This window comes from Cervus elaphus, chromosome 14 (genome assembly GCF_910594005.1).
Source record: "Cervus elaphus chromosome 14, mCerEla1.1, whole genome shotgun sequence".
NCBI lineage: Eukaryota > Metazoa > Chordata > Mammalia > Artiodactyla > Cervidae > Cervus > Cervus elaphus.
Genome location: NC_057828.1, coordinates 58461874 through 58485478, shown reverse-complemented (window position 1 = coordinate 58485478; position 23605 = coordinate 58461874). Strand labels below are relative to the sequence as shown.

The 23605-nt window shown below is 44.4% G+C and overlaps 1 protein-coding gene across 1 annotated transcript in view; it reads left to right on the top strand.

The window, feature by feature from the left end:
- Positions 1-23605, top strand: part of TNR (tenascin R) — a 463187-nt gene that overhangs the window by 224234 nt on the left and 215348 nt on the right. The window lies entirely within an intron of this gene.

The window sequence follows — 23605 nt, the reverse complement described above, 5'->3', positions numbered from 1 at the left end:
TCTCTGGCACATCATCTTCCCAGGCAGAGCTTACAGCTTAAAATCCTTCTGCTCCTCCATGAGAGACAATACGACATGGTTGTGAAGGACTCCCCCACCTGGAGATGGATGGCCTTAGTTTGAACCCTAGTTCTGCCACTTTATTAGCTATGCTAACTTCAGTGAGTTAATCAAAATCTTCACACCTCAGTTTACTCATCTATATAATGGGAATGATAATAACTCTACCTCCCTCATAGAGTTGCCTTGAAGATTAATACATGCAAGACATTCAAAACTGTGCTGAGCACTTGGTGAGCACCATCTAAGTGTTTGTTATTATCCTTTTTAATACTATGGGGTAGTCACAAACACATATAGTTTCAGACATATAGCCTCAATACAGTTGCCCATCAGTATCCATGGCAGAGGGGAAGGGGGATTGTTCCAGGACCTCAAGTCCTTTATATAAAATGGCATGGTGTTTGAATATGTCCTAAGTATACCCTCCTCCCACATACTTTAAATCTTCTCTAGATTACTTATTTAATACAATGTAAATGCTTTGTACGTAGTTGCTGATGAGCAGCAAATTCAATTTTTGCTTTGGGGAACATCTGGAATTTTTTTGCTAAATAATTTTGACCTGCAGTTGGTTGAATACTCAGATGCAGAACCTGTGGATCCAGAGGGCTGGCTATACTTACATCCTCAATCTCTCCATTTCCAGCAAATCTTCCTCCTCAGTCTGCAAACAGTTTCAGATCCCCTCTATCCTAAATAAAACTCTCCTCCCACTCTGTCTCTACCTTAAGCTGTTTCTCTCTCTCTTTCCTTCCCTTCGGTCAACATCATTAAGTGAGTAATCTACACTTACAATCTTCACCTCCTCACCTCCCGTTCAGGAATCAATCCACAGCCATCTGGCTTTAGCTCCTGCCACACCACTAACAGTGTTCTCACCAAGATCACCCATAACCTCCCTCTTGCTATTTCTAATTACCTCTCTGTCACTTTTGACCATCTTGACCGCTCACTTTTTCTTTAAATGTTTCTTTCGTTTCTGAGACACTCTTCTTTTCTGGTTTTAACAGTCGGCTTTTGCTGTTACACTAAGGTAATAATCCCCAAATCTCAGTAGTTTACACTAATAAAGGTCTCCTTTTTGCTCACAGCCTGCAGCAGCTGAGGGTTGAATGTAGCTCTGCTCTTGTCTGTTCTCCTTTCGGGGATCCAGGTGGAGGGAACAAACAAACCACATAGTGACTCCTATATCTTCTGTGAATCACCTTTCCTCATGTGCCATTGGCCCAAGCAAGTCATGTGGTCCAAGCCTGATATCAAGAAATCAAAGGAGTCCACACTTCCCACTTGAAATGAGCAGGGCCAATGATCTTCTGGGCTTCCTAGGTGGTTCAGTGGCTAAAGAATCTGCCTGCAATGTGGAAGACCTGGGTTCCAGCCCTGAGTTGGGAAGATCTCCTGGAGTAGGAAATGGCAACCCACTGCAGCATTATTGCCTAGAGACTCCCCATGGACAGAGAAGCCTGGTAGGCTGCTGTCCATGGGGACTCAGGGAGTCAGACATGACTGAGTGACTAAACACAGCACAGTGATCTTTCAGGAAAGATAGCAAATAATAGGGAACAATAATACAATCTACCACAGGGATCCCCAAGCCCCAGGCCATGGACCAGTACCTGTCTGCAGCCTGTTAGGAACTGGGCCACACAGGAGGAGATGAGCAGTGAGCAAGCAAGCAAAGCTTCAGCTATATTTACAGCTGCTCCCCATCACTCACGTTACTGCCTGAGCTCCACCTTCTGCTGAGTGAACTCAATAAATGTAACGCTCTTCAATCACCCTGAAACCATTCTGCCCCTCTGCCCAGTCCATGGGAAAACTGTCTTCCATGAAGCTGGTTCCTGGTGCCATAAAGGCTGAGGACTGCTGATCTACCACACTGGTTCCCCCTCTACCTTTCTAATACTTGTTCTGGTTTAGCCTCTCTCACTGGATCACGTTGATCTACCCACTTCCTAAATGTTGATACTCTTCAGAGCTTCTTGCTGTCCAAATCCTCTATAGGTAATTCTATCCATGCTTTTAACTCCAGTAAGCATCTATATTCTTATGGCTTGCTTCCAAATTTGTAAGACAGACCATCACTGGAAGCAGTCCCTGGAATTGAACCTGTCCAAAATTCAACTCATTTTTTTACCTCCCTATCCCTTTATTCTCCAAAATGGTAAATGACAGTGCTGTTAGTCCAAATCAGAAAACTGGGAAGGATGAATTATTCTTCCTTTTCATCCTATCCAGTGGATCAACTATAATCTGTTTCACCTTTAAGATAAATCTCCACTCTCTTCCTCCACTATTTATATTATTACCCGAGCTTGGGCCTTAACTGTTTCTTGCTTAAATGTTAGTGATTTTTTGACTGCCTGCCTGCTTCTGTCACTCTTCACTCAGACCCAGGCCTGCACTGTAAGCAAAAGCTATCCCCTCTATTCTAATCTCCTCCACTCCGATCTCCGGAGTGGGATCCATTCCACTCTGATCTTCTCTGCTTAAGAAACTTCAGAGGCTGTCCCCTTAACCTGCAGTAAAATTCGGGCTCCAGACAATGGCATTCAAGGCTCTTCACAGCCAGGATCCTACTGTTTTTTCATCACCCTGTCCTGTGACTCACCACCTCGCACCCTCTGCTTTGCTGTATTGGACTTATTGTCAAAACGCCTCCCACTGTTTCTCACTCCCAGGTGTTTACTCATGCCCTTCCCTCTGTCCAGATGCTCTTCTCAGCATCTTTCTTGGCTGAACTCCTACTGACCCTTCAAGATCTAGTCTTAACACCTTTCATAAGACCATCCCCCCAGACTTTGCCCATTCCCATGGCCCCTACCTCACAACAAGTAACAGCATTCTTTTTTATAACATGAATCATGTTATCTCACTCATGCCTTTCTCTTATATTTGATACATAGATTAGTGGTCTCCACAGCAGGGACTGAATTATTGTCATTTTTGAAATCGCTCAGGAAAAAAACACAGTATGTGCACGTTGGATACTCAGTAAATGTTTGTTAAGGGAATGAATAAATGAGGTAATGACAGTCCAGTCCATGACACATGAAAACAATGGGCAGATTTTCCCAGTTATTGGTTTTACTCTCTGGCTACTTGCTGACTCCAGGAGACATAGTCTCCTTCATTGTTGCCTTTGTGTTTAACATGGTCTCTCAGGCAGTTCCACTAATGTGAATCTGATTGTTCTAACCTCATAGAATTCTTTAGCAAACCTCCATTTCCCAGAGCCTGTCTCTCTAACTAACAAGGCTCCTCTGCAGGTGGACTCCCTGGTCTCCAGCTTTCCATGGAGAAACGCCCCCTCTGGCCGGTTTAGGCACTCCTGAGACTTTCCAGGAGCCCTCTAAACCTGGATTCCATTATCATTCTTGCTGTCTCCACTGTTTGCTCACTGTTGCCTGTGCATCTTCACCAAGACTAGCTAAGGACTTTGCAGGACCCTATGCAAAATGAAAGTGTGGGGTTCCTTGTCCCAACACGATTAAGGAATTCACAATGCAGTAAGTCAAGCACTGGCACCTTCTGAGCATAGGGCCCTGTGTAATCACATGGTTCTCATGTTCAGGAAGCTGGACATGAGCAATACATCCCAGTCCAAGCAGAAGTCACACGTCAGAGGTCAAGGTAGGAACATACCAATTCTTTAGGAAAATGAATTAGCAAGGGTGAAGAGAGAATGCATTTTTGCCTGCATGAGGACAAAAGCATTAGACATAATCTGGTAAGATAAATTAATTCTGAATAAGGTCTTTAATTAATGCAGTTGGAAAAGGGAGTTTTAAAAACCGCGTGTGTGTGTGTGTGTGTGTGTGTGATTAATATATATGATTATTTGGTTAAGTAAAGGGTTTGGCCCAATGCCATGTAGAAGTTATTTTAAAAGTAAGAATAAGCTATCTCATTAGAAGCACTTTGTAATTATGAAGAAATTGCTTGACATTGTTTGCATCAGTTTAGGAGATGTAGAGTGATGTTAATTCCTTGGCTTCAGGGTGTGAGCACTGAGTGCCTTTATCTTGGTCGACAAAAAATTAATCAGTTGATCTAAGAAAGAAATGGGAATATTTGAGCCAAATTTGAAGATTACAACCCTGAAAGAAACAGCATCTCAGAAAGCTCTGAGAACTGCTATTCTCATTAGAAGTCAAAGCACAGTTATATAAGTCTTTTTTGAGACAGAGAACTGTACATCAAATGACGTATTACTGACAGTTTACATGATCCAGATTTAAGGGTCATCATGGTAGGTCACATGTCCCCATACAAGATCAAGAAGGAATGTTATCTTGAAGGAGTTGTCTTCTTGATGCTAGGAGAATGCTGCTCTTTATGACTGAGCAGGTATTCCCACTGATGGGGCGGCTGGATCAATGCATCCTGCAGATAAACAATGCACAGTGCTGGGAGAGAGCAGGCCAAAGGGCAGAGAAGGTTTTCTTGTCTCATCATAAAATATGAATTTTATTTCACACCTTCTTCTAGGGCTCTGCCAGAGATGACAGGACAGGCAATAGGCCTGGTGGGCTTTGAGAACTCATTCATTTGTTTGACTGTTTACTTAACTAAACATATATTAGGACCCTTTTCTTGTCCATGACCTAGGAGCAGAGGTTTCCCCAATACAAGGACACGCATATTAAGTTGCTTCAGTCATGTCTGACTCTTTGCAACCCTATGGACTGTATCCCGGCAGACTTTTCTGTCCATGGGATTCTCCAGGGAAGAATACTGGAGTGGGTTGCTGTGCCTTCCTCCAGGTGATCTTCATGACCCAGGGACCAAATCCACATCTCCTTTGTCTCCTACATTAGTAGGCAGGTTCTTTACTGCTAGCGCCACCTGGGAAACAGGGGATTAACTTTGGAGACTGAGAGCTAGCCGCAGCAGATATCACACAACAGCCTTCTCTGCACTCACTGTAAACTTACAGTGAAATAAAGCTTATACTTACAAATGAAATAATAGCAGGGACGGGGCATAGTGTCCTTGTGGGAGGAAGGGAGGGCCTGGGTTGGGAGTTGGAGGAGTTTTTTCATCTCTTTTAGTCTTTCTCTTCCCTCTTTCTCCAACCTAATGCTATTAATGCAAACGAGGAGGCTCACTGTTTCTGGGATTTGCCCCAGGTGAACATCACGCTGTTGCCAGTTGTCACAGTCCTGCACTAGTGCTGGGAGATACTTCCAGCAAACCTCGCATGTGTGGAGCATCTTCCTGTTTATTTCATTTTGATCCTCACAAAAATAATAGGTTGAACCATATGAAATTGCCATTTCCGTAGGTTAAATACAGTCAACTGTTGGCAATTTCACATGGTTCAGTTTCACACCACATGATATGATCTAATCATCTCCATTTTCTCAGTAGCCAAACCAGAAGTTCAGAGAGGTTTTATCGACCTCACAGAGCCGGCGTGGGGTTTGTGAACTCACACTCAAGAGTCCTGCTCTTTCTCCAGATTTGGTGCCACTTTGGCGTAAATAGCAAATCAGCCTCGGGCAGCAACACACAGGTTGGAAGTCTTGAGTTAATGTGCTTTAACTGTCTTTTTTTTTTTTTCAGATTCAGTAATGGTTCATTGTACAAACTCATTCATTTTTAATCAGTTGACTGTAATGATTTGTTACAAATGATCTTTAATTCTCAGCTGCGGTTAATCAGTACTGAAAAGCACTTTTCCTGTTATTTTATTTGGATAGGACTCTTAGTGAAATACTTGCCTGCCATTACTTAATGACTTGTTTGTTTTCCCCCTGCATGCAGTTGCTAGCGGCATACCGCAGTGTTCCACAGGGGCATTTCCCCTTTACTTAGTGAATCGCGTTCTCCAAGCTGTAGGTGCAGGGAGCTGTAGGGACCTCTGAGGGTTCCTGCTGCGGCTTGTCGCTAACTGACCCTCCTCTGCACACCAAGCACAAAGCCAGGTGCTGAGACCATGCCGACTTCTATGTAAAGGTTATTATGAGCGTTCACAGTGTACGGGAAAGGAGATGGACGGAACGTTACCTAAACCATCCCTGGAGTGTCAGGAGGTCTTCCTGGAGGAGATGATCCAAGAAGATAACTATTAACCAGGCAGGTGGGCCAGTAGATGCAAAGGCCCAGAGAGTGAGAGCTTGGAAATTGGGAAAGCACAAGTAGTTGAGCTTGGTTGGAGGACAGGGAGCAGGCAGGGGAGGGTAGCAACAGGAGTAAAGGTCAGGGCAGAATCGGATCATGAACACCTTGATGGCACACCTTAGACCTTGAAAGGTTTAACAAGGGAAATAACCTGAATAGTTTTACTTTAGAAACATCCTGGGGCTTCCCAGGTGGCTCCAGTGGTAAAGAACCCACCTGCCAGTGCAGGAGATCTAAGAGAAGTGGGTTCGACCCCTGGGTTGAGAAGATCCCCTGGAGGAGGGCATGACAACCCACTCCAGTATTCTTGCCTGGAGAATTCTGTGGACAGAGGAGGCTGGTGGGCTATAGTCCACGGGGTCACAAAGAGTCGGATATGACTGAAGGGACTTAGCATGCATGCAGAAATGTCCTAAGAGCAGAATGAAGACTGGACTGGAAGCAGGCTGAGAGCGGAGGCAGGAAAACAAATGATGATGAAGAAAGCGGGAAGGGGAGCGGAGAAAGTGTTGGAGGGAGAGGATGGAGAAGGGGGAGAGGGAGGAAAAGAGGAAGGAGGGAATAAAGCATACACATGACGCTAGGACCCTGGACAAAGTGAGTAGCTATGGGGACGGGGAGAAACAGCGGATTGAAGTGATTGCTGGACCAGAACAAACATGTGGTGAAGAAAGGTAAAGAAGATAAATTTCCAGTTTTGCATTTGCAGGGCTAGGCTGAGGCACTTGCTTGCCATCCAAAAAGGCTAAACACTGTGGCTCCAGGCTGGGGTCATTGGCAGGCAGGATCAGCTGTCCCAGCAGACAGTGCTAAGAGCTAGGCTCTGTTCTGAGCCATCAGCTCTCTTGAGGCCAGTACAACCTGCTTTGGGTAACTTGACAGTGATCCTGACCAATGTAAGAAACTGAACAGCTTTTACCCCTAGATTCTGGTATTTCTGGCATCGCCATTCAAAGATTTCAGTCAACCCCTGGAGCTGAATGATTCTAGAAGGTTACCTTTCGCACTCATTTTGTCCTAGTGTTAGAGAACTGTTGGTGGAAAAAAACCACCCACTTGGCCAGGCATGATAATTGCTTGTCTGAGTTGTCTCACAACAGGAGGAAAGTACCAATAAAGAATGTGGTACTTTCACCAAAAACAAACTGGGAGAATTTGGGAGGGTACAAAAGGAGTGAGGACATGCTAGTCCATTGTATGACTAAAACTAACCCAGCAGAATCTGGAAGGGGCCAAAAGGAGGAAGGAGGAGAGACGATATGTCCTGCCAAACCTCCCAGAAACCCTTGTGCTGGACTCCATCTTGGCTGAAAGATGCACATGCCAACAGGAAGGACTCTGAGTCAGAATAATTGGGTAGAGACAACCCGGAAAATAACCCCATCACCAAAAAATGTGAGACTGTGAGCGATGTGGCAAAGCAGTCCTCTGGTTTCCAATAACCTACTGCTCTCCACCCCTTCCTAATAAAAGCTCTTGTTTTGTCACCACGTGTGTCTCCTCAGACAATACATTTCCGAGGGCCCACTCTCGGACCCTGGAAGGGGTCCTCCTTCCTGCAATACAGGGGTGTGATCAGTGACACCTCAGGAGGGCAACCCCTGTGCAGAGAGAGGTGAAGGCCACCTGAGGTTTCTTCCACAGATGGTCTGGAATAGCCCACACCTTCTGAATGAGGAAGGTCACGTGGAGCCTCTGTTATCAAGGTGGCCCTGCTCAGTGTGATGAGGAGGAGGACTAGATGAAGAGGAAATTGCCATGGCAATAATGTGGTCTGACTACAAAAGCAAAAAACAAAAACCAAACAGTTCCAGCTCCCTCCCCACTCTATATAAGAGATCCATTCACCAGATGGTGCCTCCTTTGCTGTCTTTTTTATCAAAACACAGAAAGTGTAAAGTAGATTTCATTTCTCTCCTTTGTCTCTGCTTTTGATGGCCTTACCATACTCCTGTTATACTTTTGATGTCTTCTATGGCAATCTTTGGGCTTCCCTGCCTGGTGACTCAGATGGTAAAGAATCTGCCTGCAGTGTGGGAAAACTGGGTTCGATCCCTGGGTTGGGAAGATCTCCTGGAGGAGGGCATGGCAACCCATTCCAATATTCTTGCCTGGAGAATCCCCATTGTCAGAGGAGCCTGGCAGGCTACAGTCCATGGAGTCGCAAAGAGTTGGACATGACCGAGCAACTAAGTACACAGCACACATGGCAATCTTTAAGTCTCTCTTCTGTAGGTGTCCTGGACCAACCGCTGATGAGATTAATTCATACTATAATGTGAGTGACTTATGCTCTCATTTAAAATGCTGATATCTCTGAGGAAGGGCAAATAGTAACACAATGGTGTCAATCCAGTGGTGGAAATATGAGTTTGGGAAATAAGGAGAGTTTCGTGAAGACCTCCCAATCATATTTAATAAACAACTGCCCAGCCTAAGGATGGGCCTTCTTGGCTCTGACACATTCTGAAAGAACTGTGAAGTTTCTATAAGACTTTAGTGGTGTGAGTTTGAGAGGACCTGTGTTTCTCCTCAGCCTCACTCTGAGGAAATGGATCTCAGGTAAAGATTTAGGAGGCACCAGGTCTCCACACGACTGGTTCTCCATTTCCAGGAAGGGGTGCTCTTTCCCATTTCTGAGGCTTGGTGCTCCCATCTTCATCTGATTCCTCTTGGCTGTGAGCCTTCTCTGACTCCATGCTTGGGGTACCTGGGTGCTTTGCTCAGGTACACACCTCCTTTAGACTCCAGACTCAGAAGCCCTGTGGGAATATCTCTTTATATGCATGAGTGTCTCCCCCATGGACTGTGAGCCCTTTTCTGGAAAGCAGGAACCATTTTTTATTCAGTTATTTTTAATTCTGGCAGATAATAAATGATCAGTAATTCTTTTTTTTCTTTTCGCAAGGCAGGGTGCAAGCAGATGAGTACAATGTGGAAAGCTGAGTGGGATTTTGTTTGGGAGCATCTCCCTGGCTTTCTTAAAGCTAGACCGTCATATTCCTCAGGCCCTCCCTGGGGAGACGAGATGAAAAAGTCACTCTTTGTGCCTTCAAGGATTTCAATGTCAGTCCGAACGTAGATGTTAATGGGTGACAATGATGAAACCATTCTTTCCTCTTGGCCCATGAAAATGGCCTTGCCTTGAAAAACACAACTTAGGATGGGCCAACCCTGATGAAATTGAAATCTGAGGGTTTGAGGAGGCTCCCAAGACTTTGCCTCAGGCTTCTGAGTATAAGTCCAACATCTCTGAGATTGGTAACCTCCCTGCTGGCACAGAGAACCTGGGTTAACCAGAAGCGGCCCTACCTCCCCTTTCCTGCCTCCCCTCCTCCCTCCTACCTCAGGGATTTTTGGAACTGTGTGTCTGATGGTCACAGTGCTGGGTGGAGGGCATGCCAGCTTAGGGTGCATGGAGGCTGGCAGTGCAGGGAGGCTGGGGGTGCATGGAGGCTGAAGTACCATGGACAGTCTCTACCAAAGAAGAATCCACTAATCCAAAATGGTAGCAGTGTGCTCTAACTAGACAATGACCTTTGGTTGTACCAGGATAAAAGTTTATGTTTTGAAGACTCAGATGCCAATGAGAGAAAAGAAACCTTCATTTTCCAGGGCTTCCCTTATAGCTCAGTCGGTAAAGAGTCTGCCTGCAATGCAGGAGAGCCGGGTTCAATCCCTGGGTTAGGAAGATCCCCTGGAGAAGGGAATGGCAATACACTCTAGAATTCTTGCCTGGAGAATCCCATGGACAGAGGAGCCTGGCAGGCTACAGTCCACGGGGTTGCAAAGAGTTGGACACAACTTAGTGACTAAACCACCACCACCTCATGTTAACCTACCATCAAGATTCCTCCACACTGGTTTAAACCGCATTACCTCTACAGGTCATGCTAAAGTGGAGATTCTACTCAAGCTACAAGGGACAGTGGCCTAGTCATCACACACAGGGCCACTCTCTCTGCTCCAATTCTATAGCCCTCTTTCCAGTTCCCACAGGACCAGCATCTGAGCACAGCAAGATTGGACACTCCTGACCCATGTGGCCCCATGGGCCCCATTTGCATTGTTCTGGCCTTGTACCCAACCTCCTGGGTTGTTCCTGCATGCATTAAGCTCTTGACCTCTGGCTTTGCCTCCACTGTTTTGCTCTGGCACAGATTTCTTAAATATTCTGCTTCTCCAGATTGTGACCTTGGACAGTTTCACCCCTTGCCCCAGCCAAAACGATTATCCCATCCCCAAATGACAATGGTGTCTTTACCGGATTTACACTAACCCTTGGTTTTAATCCACTTCCTGTCTGACTGGGTGATTCCCCAGCTGCTCCCCTGCCCAGTACACAGGTTGGAGCAGCTGGCCAACTGAGATGCCTGACTGAGTCCCTGCCCTGGGAGAGGGACTTGGGTACAAGCTGTGTCTTCTACTCAGAGTCTGAATCTGTGCCCTCCTCACTCGTGTTGGCTGATGAGGAAGCCTCTGGGGTTTGGCTTGCAGCCCAACTAGACCTAGAGGAGAGCCCTTCATCAAATGCCTGGGAAATTGATCTTTTATCGCTCTAGCAACCAATCCCCCTTAACTGCAGATGCAAGGGAGATGATGGTACTGACCAAATTAAAACTAAACACGTACAGAGAAGACAGGGATTCCTGGGATGGTTGTGAAGATGTGTCCCTGGGGTCAGGTCCTTTGAGAGGAAACTGGTGGTCTTTGAGGATGACCTGAGAGCTGCCTGCCATCAGAAAATTTACATTCAGCCTCTGGCCCTGAGTGTTTGGCCTTTGCCTGCCAAGAACCAGCATAGCCAATTACCTGTCCCACAGGAGCCATTTAGAGGAGAGAAGAAATATTCACCTCTGTTCATACCCAGGCTAGGCTGTGCTATCTATCAGGTGAAGAAGGGCCAGGGCTGCCCTTAGATATAAAGCTTTCTCTTTCCTTTTTTGACCCTATTTTTGGTTTCTTTTGTGGAGGAGAGCACGTGTCTTAAGACAGGAAATTACCCTGGTGATTGATGTCTAGCAAATGCAATTAGATCCCAGTTAAGCATTCTCCAAGGGGCGCCCTTCCAGCGTGGCATTCCAAGTTTGGTGATCACTTAATAACCATGCATTTTGGTCCTCCGGGTAATAAAGCATTTGTCTCTGTCAGGCTTTGAGCACCAGAACTTCCAGTGCCCTTATGAGGCAGAAGAGGTGGGGATGGAATGTAGAGCAGGGAAGAGGCAGAGCACATGCTGGAGAGGAGACCTCAGAACAAGAACAGTCAGCTTGGCCAAGGACACGCCATGGTTATGGGCTTCCCTGGTGGTTCCATGGTAGAGAATCCACCTGCCAAGGTAGAAGATGTGAGTTTTATCCCTGGGTCAGGAAGATCCCCTGGAGAAGGAAATGGCAACCCACTCCAGTATTCTTGCCTGGGAAATCTCATGGACAGAGGAACCTGGTTGGTTACAGTCCATGGGGTCACAAAAGAGTCAGACACAACTTAGCAACTAAACAGCAACAACCGAGTGAGGTTGCAACGTGAATTGAGGGGCATGGATGGCCTGCAATGGCTGAAATTCTACAATATTTGCTAATCAATTCACTGCTTGGGTTTTTTTTTTTTTTTTTTTTTCAATTTTTCGACCAGGATGGCCCCCTACAGTGGAAGTACAGAGTCTTAATCACTGGACCACCAGGAAAGTCCCTGGAATATTATTCTTTAATTCCACTACCCTGGGGACTTTGGAGGGATAAATAAAGGAACCCTGCCCCTGCCCTTGAGGTATTTGCACTGTAATTGGGAAGGTCAAACACACCTTATCAATCTTCCAGGCAACAAATTTCCATTTGGCTTGGGTTGGGGGTAGGGCATACAAACACATAAGGTAGTGCATTCAATAAGGACCCATTGGGGCACTTGGGCAAGGTAAAGGCGGTCAGAGGCATCCTGCCTGTCTGAACTCAAATCGGCTCTGCCACTTAAAAGCTGAGTGACCTCAAGCAAGTCAGTTACCTCTTAATTTGGCAATTTCCTGTCTGTAAAATGGGTATAACAGCAGTGCTTCCCTCATAGGCTTTTAGGGACAATTCAGCAGGCAATGCACAGAAAGCCCTAGGCCTGGACCACAGTGATCTCAATGCAAGCCAGTTTCCCAGTTCTGCTTCTAAGCCTGGGCCAATTAACATCTTTTTTCTTTCTTATTTTTTGGTCATAGACCTCCTTGGCAGTCTGGTGATGCATATGAACTCCTTCTCAGAATTATGGTCTAACTGTAGAAAATAAAATACATAGGATTACAGAGGAAACTAAAATAACTACAGAATACTAAAAAAAACAAATTTGCTGTATGGTAATATATGTGTGTCTTTATTAACATAGTAAATAACAAGATCTGCTGGCAAGTCAAATAACTATTGTAATTTTGAAGTAGTAATAAGCCTAAACAATATTTCAACATATCTGCAACAACTGTAATGAGATACAAAAAAATCTGTGATTTCTATCGGTGACAAAACTACAGCTACTGTTAATACTGCTAATACTGCTATGACTGGTTGCCTACATTCAAAGTTAGAGGAATTGCTATATTTTTGTTAGCAGTTGGTAGAAATAAAGAGGTAATTTCTTTCCATCTAAGTTACATGGACTCTCTGTGGACCCCAGGCTAAGAACCATTGTTGTAACCCTTGATCAAGTAAGTTATAAGCATACTTTCTAAAATTTTAGAATAAGATTGATTTTCTCATTACCGAAGAAAAATGTACACATAGTCAAAAAGTTAAGAAATATAGATTAAATAGGAGAAGACAGAGGACATTTAAAAATATGACCCAGAAATCAAAATATGCTAACACTTGGTATAGTAGTTTGACTTTTTTGTGTTTTTTTTTTCAAATTAATGAATTATTTTATTTTTGGCTGCAGTGGGTCTTAGTTGTGGTGCACAGAATCTTCATCGAAGAGCGTGGGCTTCTCTCTCTAGTTTTGGTGTGTGGTCTCAGTGATTGAGATGCCCAGGCTTAGTTGCCCCAAGACATGTGGAATCTCAGCTCCCCAATCAGGGATCAAACCCACATCCCCTACATTGAAAGGTGGATTCTTAACCACCGGACCACCAGGAAAGTCCCAGTAATTTGACTTTCAAGACAGTGGAACTCATTGCTAATCCATGTTTCATGCACTGAATCTGCCCCACCTAGAGTTATTAGACTGCTATTTCACTCAGTCTAATAACTGAATGGTCAGTAAAGAAACAACCCAAAGCATCACAGTTGCAGTCCAGAAATTATATGAAGCCCAATGATGGCAAAGGAGCCCTTGGTCTTTGCAGCACAATCACCCAAAGATAGAGTGAAGTATCAAGAAACAGAGTGGGGGGCCCTGGAAGCTAAGGGGACATGCCAAAACCTTCCAGCCCCACTCAGAGGAGCTGTCCCACTGATCTCAGATCTCTCGTTAGACCTGATGAATTATCTCACGTCAGAACCGTGAATTGTAATGGAAATTACCCACTTGATGAAGGATACCAACCGACTCTACTCAAAACCTGCCAGATGTTCAGATCAGATCCCTGACACATGCAGGCAGAGCTCGAGGGCTCATCCAAACAGCCTATTGAGAAATAATGATGAGGCGGTGCTGAATCTAGGAGATATTATACAATCCATAGAAACACACACATGTGGCCAGAGAAGGATGTTCTGTCGCCCCAGATGCTGTCCCGTGGCAACACCGCCCAGCTCTCTCTGGGGTGAAAGAGTAGTCTGACACACGTCCAGCTGTCCCAGGTTAACTCTAGAAGACTGAAGCCTTGGAATGGCTTGCCTAGACTTAGGGAAAACAACGCCCGTGGAGAATCCACTATTCCTGGGGTCAGAACACAGAGGAAGCCAGGCCTTAGCTTACTTTTTCCAAGATCTCCCAGAGAACTCAGCCCCACGAGCCCTCCAAGCAGTGACCAGTTTCTGGTCCCCCACTTGCCAGCCCTCCTATGTGACCATGAGGTTGTGACAGCATCACCAAGTTAGGGTCTTGCAGTCCCTCTTAGGTGGAGCCTTTGCGACCCTGGGGTCAATATCTCTAGAGGTTCTCTTAGAAAAGCATCTCTCTTCTCTTCGCCAGCTCAGTCCTTAGACCAGTGTCCTTTTCTGACTTTCAAACAGAGACTTTCCATAGGGGAGGAGAGGAGGGTCTTAACGAAATGCTACCTGCATAGTCTTCAGAATGCGATTGTGGGCTTCACTGCAGGGACCCTGCAACCTTGAGGGCACACACCCTCCTTCCTCTAAGCCTAGTTAAAGATCACAGCCCAAGATAACAGGCCAGGAAAGCTCCTGAGTGCAAGGCACTGCCAAATTTCAAAATGTTTTTAATAAAACAATGTGGAAAGGGCAGCTTGTTCATTTCGATTCTCCACTGGGTCATTCAATTAAACCTGAAATTCTGGGGAAACTTGAACCACCCTGACCATATTTTCCATTAGTAATAATGATAAAAGATAATTATGGAGCCTGTCTGTCAGATATTCCAGACACCCGCATCTCCACTTAATTAATTGCTAATTAAGATATGAAAGAACTGCAGTGTCTCTCATACATCCTGACTTTATGAAACCTCAGCAAATCTTCCTCGGGGAAGAAGAAACCTCCAGCCTCTCCTTTGGTTTGGAAACCATTGATGCAAGGGGGTTGGGGGTGAGAGGGCTGACTCTGAGATGGAGTCATTTAATCACATTTTTTAGGTGGTACAGGAGAGCCCTGGGAGAGAGGATAAGGGGGAAAGGGAGAATGTGAATGAACATGTTTTGAATTCCGACCTTTTTTCATACACCACGCTCAGCCCTTGACACATATTATCTATGTTAATCCTCACAGCGGGGGAATATCATTATTCCCATTTTACAGATCAGAAAAAGTGTGCTTAGAGGGATTATATACATATCTTTTCCAAAAGTGTGGAGCAGGTGAGAGCTAGAATTTAAGCTGAATTTCATGCCCTTTCATTTGTTGTTCTGTGGAGATACAAGACACACACAAAAAAAATTGTAATGCTTTTAAAAAATTTTGATGTATTTATTTTTGGCTGTGCTGGGTCTTTGTTGCTGTGAGCAGACTTTCTCTAGTCGCAGAGAGCAGGGCCTACTCTTTGTTGCAGTGAGCTGACTTCTCACTGACATGGCTTCTCTTGCTGCAGAACACGGTTTCAAGGGCTTCAGTAGAGTTGTGGCAGGTGGACCCAGTAGTTGTGGCAAATGGGTTTAGTTGCCCCAAGGCATGTGCCGTCTTCCCAGACCAGGGACCAAACCCATGACTTCTGCATCAGCAGGCAGATTCCTAACCACTGTACCACCAGGGAAGTCCCAAGAAACAGAATTGTTTGCTTCCAGGTCTTTACCATAATGAAGGCAAAAGGCATTTGTGGTTGCTAATCTTCAGGATAGCCCTCAATTAATCCTTGCTTTCTAGCATTCATAACCCATATGTTGTCTCTTCCCACATCAAATAGGGCTGATCCATGTAACCAGTAGAGTGTTGCAGAAATGCTAATAAGGCAGGTCATCAAAGACCCTGCTCCTCCCACTTGGCTTTCTCTTGGGTAGCTTGATCTGGGGGAAGCCAGCCACCATGTTGTGAGGATACTCAAGCAACCCAGCAGAGGTTTAAGTGGGGAGGCCTTCTGCAACAACCAGATCACATACATGAATCATCTTAGAATCCAGTTCTCCAGCCCTAGCAAGTCTTCAGATGACTATTGCCCTGGTCAACATCCTAAAGGGAGCTTTATGAAAGATTCTGGGCCAGAACCAGCCAGATAAATCGCTTCTGAGTTCCTGATCCACAGAAACCAAAAGATGGTAAATGTTTATTGTTTTTTAGCCACTGAATTTGGGGGTAATTTGTTATGCAGTAATAGCCTATGAATTGAGCATGCATGAACTTTTCACAGCTCACTGAATTTGCCATTAACAGTGGGCCAGAAAATCCTTCTAAGAAAGATTCACATTTGTATGCCTGAATATAAGAGCCCCAAATAAGTGAGTTTAAGAGTTAAATATAGTTCAGATTGCCAGTGGGCTTCTTGGTGGCTCAGCAGTAAAGGGTCTACCTTCAATACTAGAGATGTGGGTTCAGTCCTTGGGTTTGGAGGATCCCCTGCAGGAGGGCATGGCAACCCACTCCAGTATTCCTGCCTGGAGAATCCCATGGACAGAGGAGCCTGGCAGTCTATGGTCAGTGAAGTTGCAAAGAGTTGGACTCAACTGAAGCAACTTAGCACCCACATAGATCACCATTAGTTGCCCAAATTTCCCATTTTCTCATTAAAATGACTAAGAACAGTTTGTTGGATCATAATCTGATCCATTTTCAGCAACTGACTGCTGTGAGAATTGAGAAAAGACATGAACTAACAATACTTTAGCATGTTGGATAGTCTGTCTAGAGCTGATCAGCATCCTTGCAATCTCGTGGCTATTCCTGGAACATCTCTAGCCATCTGCAGTAAACCAACCAAAACCATTCAAGTAAGAGAGTTTATGCTGAATATCAAAATGGACTTTTGGGGGCTTCCCTGGTGGTCCAGTGGTTAAGACTCGGTGCTCCCAGTGCAGGGGGTCCTGGTTCAATCCCTGGTCAGGGAACTAGATCCCACATGCTTCAACTAAGACCTGGCACAGTCAAACAAATAAATAAATAAAACAAAATGGACTTTTGCTGTGATGTCTGAAACCTCTACAGGTTTTGGAACTCTGTCTCGCCTGGCCTGATGGTATCTTCCTTCTGCTCGTGATTCATCTCTCCCAAAAGGGGAAAAACACAGGGCTTTGGGAAAAGTCTGTGATTGGGGTCAACAGAGTCTACTAGCTGCAGTCTCTGGAATGTCTGGCCCATGGGTCCTGACTGTACCATCAGGGGCTGGAGCCCACGAGATAAAGTCAAAGCCTAGCCTCTTGGATTCTTGGACTCATATCAAGTGTCAGAGGGGTCAGAATTTGAGGAGGAAAAATCTATATAATGCATATCTCTTGGACATATTTTGTAGGAAAAATGGTTGTTGTTGTTTTTTCAAAGATGAGCTGTTACAAGTTGACTTCAGAGAATGGCTGTGGGAGAATGCTGGGTGCTAAGAGGGTAAGTGCAGGTAAATGATGGGCAGAGAGAATGGGCAGGAAGAACACATCAATTTGCTGAAGTGGCTGTCCCCATGGCCACTGTGCTCCCAGTGCAGTGCTCCCAGCATGGGGCCAGGTCATCGTGCTCTTTAGTCTTCCATGCGTCTCCAGTGGTTCCACCGCCTCTGCCCTCAGGCCTTCCTGGAAGTGTGTAGACTAAATGGAACTGGGACCATGAACCCTGTGCTGGATATTTGTCTCTGCTCACAGCTTTGTCTCTGCAACCTGTGAGCACAGGAATGATGGTCCACGTGGCGACACGCCAGCACATATTTCTGTTATAAGAATCCTTTTTCTTATCACCAGTTATATGAAAATCTACCCTAAGATAAGATCTTTGTGTGATCTCTTCAGGGCTGTACCACTTGTCAATCAAATTAAATGGATCTATTCGTGAAGTCATATATAATTCTATCAAAGGGGCCAATATGTTAGGCTCACTAGAACTTCTCCAACAGAGCAGGTTTCGATAAGGAAGATCAGCACACCCTGGCTGGAATTCAATGTGGCCATTGCTCAGCCCCCAGTTTAAAACCCTTTTTTTTTTTAAGTGCCATTTTTTAAAAGGAAAAGAACATGGGACAAGAACATGGGAGCCCCACCTTCTAGTTCTAATTCTCCAAATAACTCTGTGTCTCCATAAGTGAACTCCCCTCTGTTGGAACTGACAGTTCTGGGTTTCTGTCCCCGATGGGCAGGACCTCTTTGAGGGCAGAGGCTCTGTCCCCTTGTATATCCAGTGCCTGGTGCAGGCCCAGGCATTCAGAAGGCTCCTTTTTTTTGTTTTTGTTTTTAATTTATTTTTGGCTGTGCTGGGTCTTAGTTGCTGCTCTTCATTGCAGTGCAAAGGCTTCTCATTGCAGTGGCTTCTCTTGTTTTGGAGCATGGGCTGTAGGTGCGTGGGCTTCAGTAGTCATGGCACATGAACTTACTAACCCTGAGGCATGTGGGATCTTCCCAGACTAGGGATCAAACCCATGTCCCCTGCGCTGGCAGGCAGATTCCTAACCACTGGACCACCAGGGAAATCCCCAGAAGGCTCTTAATAAATAGTTGCTGCCAATGACCAAAACACCATATCAGGATGTCTGTCCCTATTCACATATGTATACATGTGGTTACACACATGAAGGAAAGCATGAAAGTCTACATTCCATGCTGTCAGCCTATGGGGGTGAGGTAGTACGGACAGTGGGGGAAGAAAAAGAGGTAGAGAGAGGTAAAGAACTGAGGAAAAAAATAAGGGGACTGCACTAAAAAAGCCTAGATGTAGACTAAGATCTTTTTGTAAAAGTACATACATGTGTGCATAAAGAAATTTGGGGGGAAATGATGATCTGCTTAAGTCAAAACAAGTTGCAGAGTATTTCAGTAAAAACTATAAACAAAAGCATCCCATCTGTCTGTATGAATATGCATAATTGGGTTTAAATAAGCACAAGGAGGACGTATACTGTGGGCGCTGCGAGGCATCACCCAGCTGAGACACTCAGCCCCGCAGCTGACGGGAGCCTTGGCTGCTGACGGCTCACAGCCGAGTTCCTCTCCGTTGTTGACCTCCGCCAAAGGAGCTGCTTTGCCTACGGCTGTGCCTGCCCTTTCCCTGGGGGCAGTCCACCCCCAAAGACCAGTGGGGCCCAAAGGCCTGTCCCTTCTCAATGCAGGACAGCTCCAGAGGTCCTTCTGGCCAATTCAACTTCCTGTACTCCCCGAAAGAGTTGCCCCGATAAACCTGCAGTGTTTATCCTGTCTCACCCTGTTTCCTGGAAACGGGACTGACAACAGTATGGAAGGATACCTGCTAGTCTATTAAGATGTTACACCAAGAAGTGATGCCATTTGTAGCAACATGGGGGGACTTAGAGATGATCATACTAAGTGAAGTCAGACAAAGACAAATATCAGATGGTATCACTTGTACATGGAATCTAAAACTATGATACAAATGCACTTATTTACATAACAGAAACTGACTCACAGACATAGAAAACAAACTATGGTTATCAAAGGGGAAAAATGGGGGAGGGATAGACTGGGAATTTGGGATTAATAGATACATACTACTATGTATAAAGTAGATAAGAAACAAGGACCTACTTTATAGCACAGGGAACTATATTTAATATCATGTAATAACCTATAATGAAAAATAATCTGAAAGATATATATCTATATATATACACACACATATATGTATAATTGAATCACTTTGCTATACACCTGAAACATGGTAAATCAAATGTAATTTAATAGAAGATGGGAATTTGCTGTATGGCTCAGGAAACTCAAACATGGGCTCTGTGTCAACCTAGAGGCGTGGGATGGGGAGGGAGATGGGAGGGAGTTTCAAAAGGGAGGGGATATATGTATACCTATGGCTGATTCATGTTGACATTTGACAGAAAACAACACAATTCTGTAAAGCAATTATCCTTCAATTAAAAAATAAATAAATTTTTTAAAAAAGAAAAAACTTAAAAAAAAAATAAATAATGTGTTACATCAAGAGGCTGAGGCTAGGGGTAAATTATTAACTTCCTCTGTATACATCTTCATATGGACTCACTTATTACAATGAGCAATTATCACTTTCATATTTTCAAGATTATCAAATAAAGGCATTTAAAATACAATAAACAAATATATGTGAGTTTGTATGAATGAATGACTCTGCCCATATCTAGTCGAGAAATAATAATATTGATAAAATAGAAGCTGAATTGAGGGTATCAAAGTGAATGAACTAGACTGAAGAGGATTTCGCCAACACTTATCATGACTTTTGACTTAGTTGGTTCAAAAGAGATTGTATTCCTTCTAAGAGTGACATCACCACCTCACAGATAAGATGAGAAATAAAGAGTCAAAGGGTAGAAGTAAAAAGAAGAGGGAGTTTAATTCCATGGAAGCAGAGATTTTCCTAACATCAGAGCTATCTGCCAATAAAATAGCCTGCAAATTTGGGACAGTTCAGTCGCTCAGTCGTATCCGACTCTTTGCGATCCCGTGAACCACAGCATGCCAGGCCTCCCTGTCCATCACCAACTCCTGGAGTTTACCCAAACTCATGTCCATTGAATCGGTGATGCCATCCAACCATCTCATCCTCTGTCATCCCCTTCTCCTCCTGCCTTCAATCTTTCCCAGCATCAGGGTCTTTTCCAATAAGTCAGCTCTTCGCATCAGGTGGCCAAAGTATTGGAGTTTCAGCTTCAGCATCAGCCCTTCCAGTGAACACCCAGGACTGATCTCCTTTAGGATTTGGGACAGCCACTATCCAAATTACCCTGTCCTAAGGATCTGCAATGTTTCCATTTGGTGAGCAGCTAATTTGAATCAGAGGAAGAAAAGTACCTGGTATTCATGTCACCTCCAACAGTTTCCCACCCTGGGCACTGGTGATCTCTTGATGACCACTATTTTTCCCAGTGATACAGCTCAGAATTCATCCCAGCTCCACTATCCAGGCAAACTCTGCCCTGCTGATATTCTGGAGGATTCTCCAGAGATGAAAACTTTCTGGCCTTCCAGAGCTAAATGATCTTTCCTCCAATTCTGAAGTTCCATGGGGTCATCCAGAGAAGGTTCATTCATTCAGGAGCAATTTGGATGAGCAAGCCTACACCTTAGTCAAAGATCTGCTCCTTCCTCCCCCGGTGCTACTTGATTTTTAAGTAGTCTCTTTAGGTGCCTGTAAATGAAATCCTGGAAGCTCAGTGTCCATTTTGGAGAAGGCTCAGAAGGGTTTTGTGGGAAGCATGTCCTTGAAGGCACAATCATCTGGCTATGGACTGTGTCTACAAGACCTTCTAGAACTAACACCCAAAAAAGATGTCCTTTTCATTATGGGGGACTGGAATGCAAAAGTAGGAAGTCAAGAAATACCTGGAGTAACAGGCAAGTTTGGCCTTGGAATACAGAATGAGGCAGGACTAAGGCTAATAGAGTTTTGCCAAGAGAACGCACTGGTCATAGCAAACACCTGCTTCCAACAACACAAGAGAAGACTCCACACATGGACGTCACTAGATTGTCAATACTGAAATCAGATTGATTATATTCTTTGCAGCCAAGGATGGAGAAGCTGTATACAGTCAACAAAAATAAGACTAGGAGCTGACTGTGACTCAGATCATGAACTCCTTATTGCCAAATTCAGAATGAAATTGAAGAAAGTTGGGAAAACCACTAGATCATTCAGGTATGACCTAAATCTAACCCCTTATGATTATACAGTGGAAGTGAGAAATAGACTCAAGGGATTAGATCTGATAGACAGAGTGCCTGAAGAACTACAGACAGAGGTTTGTAACATTGTACAGGAGGCAAGGATCAAGACCATCCCCAAGAAAAAGAAACGGAAAAACACAAAATGGCTGTCTAAGGAGGCCTTACAAATAGCTGTGAGAAGAAGAGAAGAGAAAAGCAAAGGAGAAAAGGAAAGATATACCCATTTGAATGCAGAGTTCCAAAGAATAGCTGGGAGAGATAAGAAAGTCTTCCTCACTGATCAGTGCAAAGAAATAGAGGAAAACAACAGAATGGGAAAGACTAGAGATCTCTTCAAGAAAATTAGAGATATCAAGGGAACATGTCATGCAAGGATGGGCTCAATAAAGGGCAGAGATGGTATGAACCTAACAGAAGCAGAAGTTATTAGGAGGAGGTGGCAAGAATACACAGAGGAACTATACAAAAGGGATCTTCATGATCTGGATGATCACTATGGTGTGACCACTCACCTGGAATGTGAAGTCAAGTGGGCCTTAGAAAGCATCACTGTGAACAAAGCTAGTGGAGGTGATGGAATTCCAGCTGAGCTATTTCAAATCCTGAAAGATGATGCTGTGAAAGTGCTGCACTCAATATACCAGCAAATTTGGAAAACTCAGCAGTGGCCACAGGACTGGAAAAAGTTAGTTTTCATTCCAATCCCAAAGAAAGGCAATACCAAAGAATCCTCAAACTACCACACAATTACACTCATGTCACACACTAGCAAAGTAATGCTCAAAATTCTGCAAGCTGGGCTTCAACAGTACATGAACCGTGAACTTCCAGATATTCATTTTGGATTTAGAAAAGGCAGAGGAACCAGAGATCAAATTGCCACCATCCGCTGGATTATCGAAAAAGCAAGAGAGTTCCAGAAAAACATCTACTTCTGCTTTATTGACTATGTCAAAGCCTTTGACTGTGTGGATCACAACAAACTGCAAAAAATTCTTAAAGAGATGGTAATATCAGACCACCTGACCTGCCTCTTGAGAAATCTGTATGCAGATCAGGAAGCAACAGTTAGAACTATACATGGAACAATAGACTGGTTCCAAATTGGGAAAGGAGTATGTCAAGCCTGTATATTGTTACCCTGATTATTTAACTTATATGCAGAGTACATCATGAGAAACTCTGGGCTGGATGAAGCCCAAGCTGGAATCAAGATTGCCAGGAGAAACATCGGTAACCTCAGATATGCAGACGACACCACCCTTATGGCAGAAAGCAAAGAAGAACTAAAGAGCCTCTTGATTACAGTGAAAGAGGAGAGTGAAAAAAATTGGCTTTAAATTCAACATTCAGAAAAATAAGATCATGGTATCCAGTCCCATCACTTCATGGCAAATAGATGGGGAAACAATGGAAACAGTGACAGACTTTAATTTTTGGGCTACAAAATCACTGCAGATGGTGATTGCAGCCATTAAATTAAAAGACCCTTACTCCTTGGAAGAAAAGCTATGACCAACCTAGACAGCATATTAAAAAGCAGAGACATTACTTTGCCAACAAAAGTCCACCTAGTCGAAGCTATGGTTTTTCCAGTAGTCATGTAAGGATGTGAGAGTTGGACTATAAAGAAAGCTGAGTGCCAAAGAATTGATGCTTTTGAACTGTGGTGTTGGAGGAGACTCTTGAGTGTCCCTTGGACTGCAAGGAGATCCAACCAGTCCATCCTAAAGGAAATCAGTCCTGAATATTCATTGGAAGGACTGATGCTGAAGCTGAGACTCCAATACCTTGGTCACCTGATGCGAAGAACTGACTCACTGGAAAAGACTCTGATACTGGGAAAGATTGAGGGCAGGAGGAGAAGGGGAAGACAGATGATGAGATGGCTGGATGGCATCACTGACTCAATGGACATGAATTTGAGTAAACTCCAGAAGTTTGTGATGGACAGGGAAGCCTGGCATGCTGCAGTCTATAGGGTCACAAAGAGTCGGACGTGACTGAGCAACTGAACTGAACTGATGG